General features: G+C 41.2%; 1 non-coding gene across 1 annotated transcript; it reads left to right on the plus strand.

Moving 5' to 3' along the window:
- The first annotated feature begins 429 nt into the window (after window positions 1-429).
- Window positions 430-535, plus strand: LOC122122043. The gene has a single exon (XR_006150090.1). It is a non-coding gene; the product is annotated as a U6 spliceosomal RNA (small nuclear RNA).
- Window positions 536-10,310: the final 9,775 nt, after the last annotated feature.

Genomic DNA, 10,310 nt, shown 5'->3' on the forward strand with positions numbered 1-10,310 from the left:
AGAATGGCCATAGACACATGATGAAATGTTCAACATCTCTGGCCATAAAAGAAATGCAAATCAAAACAACATTGAAATTCTACCTTATACCAGTCAGTATGGCCATTATCAAGAAAACTAATAATAACAGTTGCTGGTGGGGATGTGGCCAAAACGAACACTACTACACTATTACAACCACTCTGGAAAGCAGTATGGAGGTTCCTTAAAGACTAAACATAGAGCTTCCCTATGACACAGCAATCCCACTCCTGAGCATTTACCCAAATGACCATAAATCAAGCCACACTAAAGCCACCAGCATAACCATGTTCATTGCAGCATTGTTTACCATAGCCAAGATATGGAATCAACCCAGATGACCCTCAGTGAATGATGCTTCCATCAGAAACAATGACATTGCCCCATTTATAAGTAATGGAAATGTAGATTGCATTGGCAGCACATTTATACAAAAATTGGAATGATACAGGGAAGATTAGCATGGCTCCTGGGCAAGGATGACACACAAATTCATGAAGTGTTCCATATTTTTACTATGAGATTTCTTTCATGTTTTTCCCCCTGTGGTTTGTCCCTTGCTGTCACTGTATTTGATTTTGGTACCCTGGGTATTATATATATGTTTATCTAAATTAGGGAAGGGAAGAACAACAACAAAATGATGTGACAACCAACGCAACAACAGTACTCACAAGACAATATGTTGGAAATGAACTGTACAACTTGGGAGGGGGACAGTGGGAGGGAAAGTGAGAGAAAAATGAGGGAGGTGGTAAGAAGTTGGACAAGAAATGTACTCACTACTTTACATATGTAACTGTAACTCCTCTGTATATCACCTTGACAACAAAATTAAATTTTAAAAAAAGAAATTGAAAACTTGGAAAAAATTATATTAAGCCAAACAAGTCAGGGTATGTTTTGTATTTTTATTTGAAAATGCCAAAAACAGAGGGGTTACAGTTACATAAGTCAGGCAAAGTACATTTCTTTTTGGACAATGTCACTCCTTTCCTGCTCTTTCCCAGTTTTTCCCTCCCATCCCACCCATCAGTTGTACAGTTCATTTTCAACATCATGTCCAGTGAGATGATTGCAACATTTGTCTATTCTATTTCCTTCCATTTCCATGCCTCCCCTTATATTACCAAAGATACAGAAAAAAGAAAAAAAAAAAAACAGCAAAAGAAGAAGGAGAAGAAGAAGAAGAAGAAGGAGGAGGAGGAGGAGGAGGAGGAGGAGGAGGAGGAGGAGGAGGAGGAGGGGGAGGGGGAGGAGGAGGGGGAGGAGGAGGGGGAAGAGGAGGGAGAAGACGACGACGACGACTTCTTGTTTCTATTTCCTGGAGTCCATCTCAATAAGTATTATTTAGTATGATCAGAAGCACATAGGCATTGTGCCTTTCTGTTCCTCTCCTAAGTGTATCCTCCTTTGGTCTCAACTGTATGTGATTCCTAGACCTGTATAATTTATTTGTCTCGGTGTATTTTAGATCTAGCTTCCACATATGAGAGAAAACACATCCATTTGTCTCTCTGAGCTTGGTTTACCTCGCTTAACATGATTTGTTCTAGGTCCATCCATTTCCTTGCAAATGACATCATGTAATTCTTTCTAATGGATGTGTAAATTTCCTGCATTTTGATGATTAATTGGAGATAAGTCTCACTGTCTTTTCTACCCAGGCTGGCTTCAAACCACAAACCTCATATCTCAGCTTCCTGAGTAGCTAGGATTACAGGAGACAGTCACCAGCACCCAGCACTGTGGCTATTTAGTTAGAGGAATATCTGCGATCTCAATGTGTGAAAACCCACTCCCAACCCTCTCCTCGGGTAACAGAACCCTGAGTTCCTGAAGCAGGCCATACCTGATTAAGCAAGGAGGTTGCGCAAACAATAGGTTTCTGGAATCAACTTCAGGCTGAGACACACTGAAGCAAGAACTGGCAAGCATGTGCCATCCAGCCACCTTAGACCATGCTCCCACCCATTACCCTACTTAAGTCCTTCTATTATGCCCTCATTATGCCTCATGTCTCCTGACTCTCCTCGTGTCACCCTAACATTGCTCTCCAACTTTCCATTAAAGTTGATGTGGTCTGTTGAGTTTGCTTTCTGTTCTTTCTTTATTCTAATACCCTTATGACTCAGTTTCCTAACATTTATGCTTGTGGAATTCTATGCAGGTTACAAATGTATTCATGTACATGAGCATCTGATTTAGTAACCTTGTGTTTATAGTGTATAAAGCGCTCTCACATGTAACCTTTATAAGAATTTCATAAATTAGAATCACACACACACACACACACACACACACACACACATATATATATGTATATATATATATATATATATATATATATATATGCATATATCACAAAGGAGAAGGTTGGGGAAAGTTAGGTGAACTCACATGAGTTTCCAGACTTAAGATCTAAACCCAGAGGCTCCTGCTCTGAATGTCTTATGTCATTGTGACAATGATGTCACCAAACTTAGAAACAACCTTCAGTCACATTCATCTTGTAGTTTTGGGGGAGAGTGGGGTGGCATGCCAGTTGTGGGCCTTGAACTCAGGGCCTGGGCACTGTCTCTGAGCTTTATCACTCACAGCTAGTGCAACAGCACCACTTTCAGTTTTCTGGTGGTTAATTAGAGATAAGCATCTCGTAGACTTTCCTGCCCAGGCTGGCTTTGAACTATGATCCTCAGCTCGAAACCTGCTGTGTAGCTAGGATTACAAGCATAAATCATGGACACCTGGTTTGTAGTCTTTTTCTCTAATCTCAACCCATTCCAGAACCAAAACAATATCGGTGTGTTCTCTTTTCTGGATAGCTAGTTTCAATCTTCCGAGAATTGTCCTAGGAAGACACAAGGACACCAGAAATCTATCAGCCATTAGTCTATACTTTTAAACAGGGAGCTACAAACTTGTGCCTTAGGATTCTCAGATAACATAGATTATCCAGTTCAATTTAACACTGGTGACTCCCAGAGACGGCCGGTGAGTTAACTGTCAGAGAATCTGAAGTATGAAATAGTGTAAAAGGCAATTAAGCCTGGACCTAACGCTGGTAATGCACTTTCACTGGTGAGTCCCAAATGCGTAAACGCAAGTGAGATGATTGCTTGAGACTTACTGAAGCCTCCCCCATGAAGTGTTTATCCAAGGGCACCTGGAAAAGGGTGCAGATCTGCAAAGCGTCAGGGAGGAGTAGCTGCTCTGGATGTGAATAACTGGCTTCAGCACATTCCAGGGGTGAAAGTAGGGGGTGGGGTGGGGAGTGTGATGCTATGTCAAAAGAAGGCACAGGCCCAGCAAGCTCTCCCCTGCTGCTTAATACAGGAAATACCTCCCAAACATCTCTGCTAATCTTCCACCAATACAATGAGAAATGAGCACCTCTAGCAGCCAAGCAGTTATTAAGCCAGAACCAAAAAAATAAAAAAATAAATAAAAATTCCCGCCCATAGCAACAGAGCCAAAGATAACAGCAGGGAATAGCCAAGCTGCAGAGAAATGGCAGATACAAAACATTCGATCCTGGCAGCTTCCCCACTCCACACCCCCTAAGCAACTGATGTGTGAGAAAAAGCAAGGACCTTGTTTTTACCAAAGAATCTCAGCAACATAGTTATGAAGTTCAGAACTTGGTGTAGGGCCCTGAGCGGGCTTAGAAGGCAGCTTCTTGAACACAAGTCAAAGGTTTTGGAAGTGACAGGCAGAATAGACATGGGAAGCATCCTGAGGTTTTCTGATCTGGCCCCTGGTCTGTATGAAACATAAATAGGCGATAGAATACTAGCTGCCACCCCCGGTTTGCAGCACAGAAATTCCTGAACACAGTGCTTGGATAAAGACATCACATGCAGATGGTGATTTGTTTTCAATATATGCCTCCAAAAAGCTCCCTTTCTTATCAAAATGTTCACTCTTCTAGTGGGTTTTTTTTTCTTTCATGCATTTTTTATTGTTATTATAAAAGTGATGTGCACAGGGGTTACAGTTACATAAGTCAGATAAAGAGTGCGTTTCTTTTTGAACAACGTCATCCCTTTTCTCATTCTCTCCAAATTTTTTCCCCATGCACAGGTTGTATAATTCATTTTCCACACTGTGTCTAGTGAGTACTACTGCTGCATTTGTTCACTCTTTGTCCCACCATTTCTGTGCCCTCCCCCTTACCCTTCCAAAGACAGATACAATGAACAAACAAGACAAAAGGAAAAGAAAACAAAAACAGCAACAACAACAAAAAACTCATTTCCATTTCCTGGAGTTCATTTCGATTAGTATTATTTTATATGATTAGATGCACATAGGTATTGCACCTTTGTGTTCCGCTCCGAAAAATATCCTCCTATAGTCTCTCTGTGTGTGAAGCCTCGAGACCTGTATAATTTATCATGTCCCAGTTTTTTAAAACAATGTAGTATATGGAATCAGCTCACATGCCCCTCAATGGACACGAATGGATCAAGAAAATGTGCGTGTGCACACACGTGCATGTGCGCACATACACACACATGCACATGCACACACGCGCACACACACGCACACACACACGCACACACATAGACACATGATGGAATTCTACTCATCCATCAGATAGAATGATATTGTGCCATTTGTAAGGAAATGGAAAGACTTGGAAAAAAATATATTAAGAGAGATAAGCCAGACCCAGAGAAACATAGGTTGCATGGTTTCCCTCATTTCCCTCATAGACTGTACCTATAAACCTACAAGTAAACACTCTGGATGGTCTAGTGGTTTTCTGACTTCTCTGTTTATGTTCACAGGGAGTGTGCCCTAAGCACACAATACCTTGAAGCTACTGGTTGTCTCCGCTCAAGGGAAACAGTTCTATACACCATTGTAAAGAAAGGGAGTTCCTGCTTCAGATTTTTGTGGGTGACAGCAGTAGCGGTTCTAGAGAGACCCAGAGGAAAAATAAGCATGGGGAAAATACAAGGGAAAATAAGCATGCAAAAATTTCCCCTAAACTTTCAGATAGGATTGCTGGACTCAGACTTCCATCACCCTACCTCTATCATCAGCAGAGCTGGGATTACAGACATATGTGCATCACTATGCTCAGTTAAAAGTATGTACTTTTAAACTGTGTTCTTTGCAACACACTTCTTAGACAATCATGGAATGCTACCATTGAAAGGACATTAGAGAAAATACAGCAGGTGTATTTACAGAAGGGAATTGAGACAGAATATTTGGGCCACGCTTCCCTCAGACTTCTGGGTTAGTGCACCCTCTCCTCATTATATCATTTGGGAAAATACATAAACTGAACTCCTTTTATTTTATGTTTTTTTAAAGAAGAAAATAAAGTATCTTTTCTATCTGGACAAGTTATCCTTATCTGAAAGCCTCCTTGGTCCATAGCAAAATTATTCAATTTCTTTTAGCTCATCTTTGCATGATTTTAAATTTCTGTTAGTGTTCAGTAAAATAAAATTAAGCCACAATAATTCTGCATGAAAGTGAAATAGTTACTGGCCAGACTAATGTTAAGTCTCCCCAATCCTGTTTTGTCTCTTATTACCCCTCTTTTCCTCCTCCTCCTCCACAGATGAACTCTGTTCACATTACAACAGCCACCATCTGGAAAGAACAAAGAATATCAAGTGCTGATCAGTTGCTTCTCATGGGTAGAATATCAAATGTTGATCAACTGTGTATCACAGATGACTCCCCTCAAACAACTTTAGCCTTTCCCCCAGTGGAGCTGGAGCCAGTGGGCTTTAGTCCCATATGAAGGTGACACCAGTTATTCCCTGGATATGATATAGAATGTAGATTTAGGAGTGAGTCCACTCTTCTCCAACAGCAAATTATGAACTCTCTTTGGGCCTCAGATTCTTGATCTGTGATCTAGGAGACAATTTCCTGATGTTGCCTTTGATTTCTTTCTTCAAGCTTTAATAATTTTTACTATAAAGATCTCCAATAAATGGAGACAGGGGATATTTTTCTTGCTTTTTTTGTTTTCTTTGTTTTTGTCTTGCTTGTTTGTCTTTGGGAGGGTAAAGGGGCCACAGAAATGGAGAGACAAAGGGTGAACAAATGTAGCAGTGGTACTCACTAGACATTATGTTGAAAATTAATACAATTTGTGAGTGGAGATGGGAAGGAAAACAAAAAGGAAAAAATGTATAGGAGCAAGTAGTACAAACTTCAAGGAGAAGGAAGAAGATATAAGAATTGAATGAGATAATCCATTTAAAGAGCTTAAGAAGGCTGGCGCATAGAAAATGATAGCTTAAGTTCCTTGGACTGTTGGCTTAAAAAATTACAGGCAAAATGGAGATATTAAATTTCTGCCTATTGCTTCCTAATCTGTTTTTATCTATAAGAATATCGCTTATCTTCAGATTCTAATTGGTAGAGGCAGTTTTACTGATATTAGTCGCTTTCCTTCAGACTCCAGTTTAGCCTTGAGTGCATGGAAAGGGAACAGTCATGCACCCTGAAACTCTTTCTGTTACCCCAGTACTATGAACTTTTCCATTGATTGGAAATTAGAAAATTCTACCAACTCTTCATTAAGTTTAGCCCAGGTCCCCATTAATATTTTCAAAAGCAATACACACACACACACACACACACACACACACACACAGAGAAATAATTGAGAAGAAGCAGTTCAAGTTTCATAACTAATAGCCATCAGTCAGTGGTTGCAACAGCTTAGAAAGTACCTCATCTTACCTTTTGTCCTTGATTAAATGAAAAAGGTTTACAACCCCGGTCTTGGGTGAGGATTCAGTCTTATTCATCTCCTCTGGACCTGGACTGCCATTCAGTCCCTCTTCTTGTCCCTTACGTGAGTGGGACACCTTCTAACTATGTCTGGACTTGGAGCGAGCCTCTCCCTTTATCTCTTTCCTGTTGTTTTCCATGGATCCAGATTCTACCTCTTCTCTTGATCCTTTCCTCTCTGTTTTATTTCTGTGCATTTTTTGTTTGACTGAAGCACATTCACCAGCCAGAAATGAATACTGGCTCTACTCTTCTCTATAGCGCTTATCTTCATCCATCATACTAACATGGCAGTTGGGTCTGGCTTCTATAACAACAGACACATCTTTCTCTAAGTCCGCCTGCCTTACATCACCTCCTTTCAAACCTTGAGCTTCCTTTAGGATCAGCCTTTCGGTTCTTGTTTCCCATGACCTAATTTGTTGTGAACTAATTTGCTGGGGGTTTATTTGCTGAATAGAAATGACGGACAGCTCCTTTGTCCAACCATTGATCAACTCTCTTCTTGCTTCAGTTTTTCCGCTAACCTTTTTTTCAAATTCCCTTTGTTGACTCATCCCTCTGGAGGCCATAAGGATCTTCTGGAATTCTGACATCAGTTTTATAGAGTCAAACATACTATGTCCATACTACTTTCTACATATAGTTGCTGGAAAAAGATGCCATTTCCAACCAAGATTGTGTTCCTTATAGCTTGAGAAAACACTTGGTTAGGCAAAAGAGATAATTCATTCATAAAGTCTTTGAGGTGATGAATAGGAGTGGTCATTTTTTTAGGCAATCTCAATTATTTTTTTTCTTCTAGTTTTAACTAGTTTGTTTGAAAGAATAACAGGCAAGGTCATAATAAGTATAAAAAGTCTTAACAGTGCTATGGTTACAGAGATTCACTAACCCCTAGAGCTCTGTCTTCGTCAGACTGTACAGTCACCCTAAGAGCTGTACTAGATGTGTGTGTGTGTGTGTGTGTGTGTGTTGGTTCTGTAGCTTGAACTCAGAGCCTCATAATATTGGCTTTTTTGGTGCTCTACCACTTGAGTCACACTTCCATTTCTGGCTTTTGGCCAGAAGATGCATTTGTACTCACAAACTGACAGATTGAATTGAAACTTCTTTTGGCTAATTATTTGAAGATAAGTGTCTTTCAAATTTGTCTGTGTGGGCTGGCTTTGAACCTTGATTCTCAGAATCAGCCTTCTGAGTAGCTAGATTTATAAATGTGAGTCAGTAGGGCTGAGCACTGTGAACCTATTCTTAACACTTCTTATTCAGACCCAAGACTTGGAACACATTGCCCAAGGTTCCTAGAGGAAGTACTTAATTTTATACTTAGATCTCTGCCTTTCAAACCTTCTCTAGCCAATCTCATTTCTCAAGTCTGAAAAAAGCTTTAGCAACATCCTTTGCTTTCTCAAGAATGCTCAGGAATACCCTCATTTTCCATTTCATTTGAATCCAAATGCAACTGTCCATGGATTTCAAAGCTTCTCCCAGGCCCAACCTTGCTCAAAAGCCCAGCTTAGCAGGGCACATGCCTGGCTATCTTTCTCTCTGGTTCCACTTTCCCTGACCTTACTCCTAAGGTTGCTGCTTCTTGATATGAGGGGACAGAGATGCAAGTGGAGTCGTCTGCAGGGCTTAGTTTAGTTGGCTGGTGCTGTTGATAATTGGAGTTGGTGCTCTGCATGTAGCAGATATTGCAGTGTCAGCTCTTTCTCTCCTGGAGCAGCAATGCACCTTATATATAGCATTTCCCATTTAACTTAAGCCTTATTACCTTCAGTATGGATTCCCCAGCCACAGGGGAACTTAGTTATGTTGCTTCACCATTGGTCAACTTGAAAATTGCTAGCCAGTCTTCTCATCCTCTATTTTTCCATTCCATGTGGCCACTGAGCTTCTTGGATGAAAGACTCAAGACAAGTTTATCCAGGATTACTGCAGGCCCAAAGGATAGCTCTGCATTCCCCATTCAGAGCCCCTGGGCCGACTCAACCAATTGCATAAAGGAGGAGATCTCACATGTGCCAGGATGAACAGAAGAAACTGGGATTATAATATAAGAAGGCAGAGCTGGGCACCAGTGGCTTATGCCTGTAATCCTAGCTACTCAGGAGGCTGAGATCTGAGGATCATGGTTCAAAGCCAGCCTGGGCAGGAAAGTCCATAAGACTCTTATCTCCAATTAACCACCAGAAAACTGGAAGTTGCACTGTGGCTCAAGTGGTAGAATGCTTGCCTTGAGCTAAAGAGCAGAGGGCCAACACCCAAGCCCAAAGTTCAAGCCCCACAACCAACAACACAACAAAGAAAGAAAAGAAAAAAAAAAAGAAACAAGAAAAAAAGAAGGCTGGTTGCTAACACACTCTGTGTGTGTGTGTGTGTGTGTGTGTGTGTGTGTGTGTGTGTGTGTGTGTGTGTGTTCGTGCGCGCTAGTACTGGGACTTGAACTCAGGGCCTTGTGTTCTCATTTGGCTTTTTTACTCAAGGCCAGCATTCTCCCAGTTGAGTCATAGCTCCATTTCCAGCTTTTTGCTGGTTAGTTGGAGTTAAGGACTTTTCTGCCCAGGCTAGCTTCAAATCATGATGCTCAGATCTCAGCATTCCTGAGCAATTAGAATAACAGGCATACGCCACCAGCACCCAACTAGATTTTAACTTTTAGAGATTAAAATCAAATTTTTGTTTTTATTTTTTTTTTTGCCAGTTCTGGGGCTTGAACTCAGGGCCCAGGCACTGTCCCTGAGCTTTATTTTGCTCAAGGCTAGCACTCTGCCACTTGAGCCACCGTGCTACAACACCACTTCTGGCTTTTTCTGCTTATGTGGTACTGAGGAGTCAAACCCAGGGCTTCGTGCATGTTAGAAAAGCACTCTACCACTAAGCTACATTCCCAGCCCTAAAATCAAACTTTTAAGTAAAAAAAAAAAATTTCAGCAATATCCATGAACAGATGACAATGTATATTTCTCAAAGTTTTTCATCACAGAAATAATTGCTTGTGAGGTCACTGCTCTAATCTGGTTGGGATTCAGTGCCTTTCTTGTGGTGGTTTGGGAGGTAGTACCAGTGAGCAGCTCCTCACATAAATCCTTTCTCAGAGTCCAGGTGAGGTCTTTCACTACAACATTTGCCCTGGATGCTGCAGCCTGTCGCATAACACATCAGCAGCAGCCTTCCGGACTCTCAAATGATTATGTTTCAAATGAGAGAGTTTTAATGCCTTCCAGGAAAATGTAGATGTTTTTCTTAGACATATTCAGCAAATCCCATCAATAAACTGGGTGCTCTGTATGAAGATGCTTGGGCGGTGTGTTTCCCCAAAGGGCAGGCTGCCATATTCCTTACCTATGAGCAAAGCTTGCTAGGTGGCATGGCGGGCGAAGTAATGCCCAGCCTTTCTGCCTGATGGTGCCAAGTTTTCTCCTGTTGACACTTGGTTTGCAGCTGCTGGAAGCATATGGAACTGATACCCAGTGTCACCAAGGCTGAATCAGGGCCAGTGTTCAGAGTATTGG

The sequence above is a fragment of the Dipodomys spectabilis genome, unplaced genomic scaffold (assembly GCF_019054845.1).
Source record: "Dipodomys spectabilis isolate Male_0828 unplaced genomic scaffold, ASM1905484v1 ptg000201l, whole genome shotgun sequence".
Taxonomy (NCBI): Eukaryota; Metazoa; Chordata; class Mammalia; order Rodentia; family Heteromyidae; genus Dipodomys; species Dipodomys spectabilis.